We start from the raw sequence: 1,580 nt of genomic DNA on the forward strand, positions 1-1,580 counted from the left end.
ACACACACACACACACACACACACACACACACACACACACACACACAATAGGAGAGATCAAAGAGATCAACAGCTAAGGGAGTGCTTCTGAACACTGTTAACCTAGCCCTAAGTTGTCACAACTCATCCCTTTTCACTGCGTACCCTAAAACTCTTCTCTTATTAATAAACTCTTCTTATTCTAAAACTTTCTTTTCAGGTTTCTTCCATTTTATGGTGATCATTGAAACCTAGGCTTCTTCTGAAGACATGACATCTCTGAGCAAACTTTTCAAGGCTGTATGTGGTTTCTCACATACTCTCTTATGCACAGAATCAAGAAGAGAAGCTGATAGAGACTTTACTTGGCCTTGCCACCTGTAGACATTTTATTCATCCTTGTTACTTAGCAACTATGCTATTGAGATCCTTCTCTCTATCAACTATAGACCTCCAGCTCAATTTATCCCTTCTTCAATAGGTTCAGAATCTGATTTTCACACTTCTTTTCCACTCCTTCTCCTCTCTTCCTTCCTAGTTGCCGAATTTCCTCAGCTACCATGACCTCTGATTTCAGACAACTTTAACCATATAGATTGTTTATACTTCTCCCAAACATCAACTCAAATAAATTGGTTCTAGGTGCCCGAATTCCAATGTCTGCTATTGGGATCATGTTCTGAATAGTTCATTGTGTACATAGGAAGTAAATAAAAGTGAAAGAATTAAGAAGCAGAGGAAAATATTAATTACTTCTTCTCAGAAAATAGGAATTGCTTATAAGTCCCTGTGGAAGTCTTTGTCTGTGTATTACTAATGAGATCCCAGTTATCTCATAAACATCCATAAAAGCCTTAAGTTACATCATCACGAGTTCCATTGGCATAAATTAACACTGTGTCTTTACATATAACTGAAGAGGACACTCTAGTTAAAGTCACAATTAGGAAAAATTAGGTTAAAGTAACAATTAGAAATAATAATCTTCAGATCAAATCCATATCTAGAGCATTTTAGAGACTGAGTTCTGTGTCCTAATTCCCATCAACATTAGCAAATATTAGAACGTTCCAACCATGACTATAATAAGTTTTATAGAAGCCATATATTTTGGATCAAGAAGCTTTAAGATCCAATGCTAGAGGGTAAGTAGTTGATTAATTTGATGTTATTTTCCTTCTAATTAAGGATTAATGAAACCTTAAGCCTTTGCAAAAGAATTTCCACATTGATTATACCCATCACTGATAATGGCATAAGGCTGGAGACTAGATACTAGTGGTTTTAAAAATAGAAAGAGATAGGGGAAGCTAGGTGGTTCAGCGGATACAGCACCAGCCCTGGAATCAGGAAGACCTAACTTCAAATTTGGCCTCAGGCATATAGCACTCACTAGTGTATGATTCCAAGCAAGTCACTTAACCCCAATTGCCGCATGTAAAAAAAAATAGAAAAAAGATTTTTGGAGGTATGAAGAACTCCATCTCAGAATTATGGAACTACAGAATTTTTGGAATTAGAAGGGGTATTCCATCTAGTTCAAACCCTACCCCATAACCTCCCTTTAATACACATACAACAGTGGTAGTAATCCAGCTTGA

The sequence above is a fragment of the Vombatus ursinus genome, unplaced genomic scaffold (assembly GCF_900497805.2).
Source record: "Vombatus ursinus unplaced genomic scaffold, bare-nosed wombat genome assembly UNPS02015414.1, whole genome shotgun sequence".
In the NCBI taxonomy this organism is placed as follows: Eukaryota; Metazoa; Chordata; class Mammalia; order Diprotodontia; family Vombatidae; genus Vombatus; species Vombatus ursinus.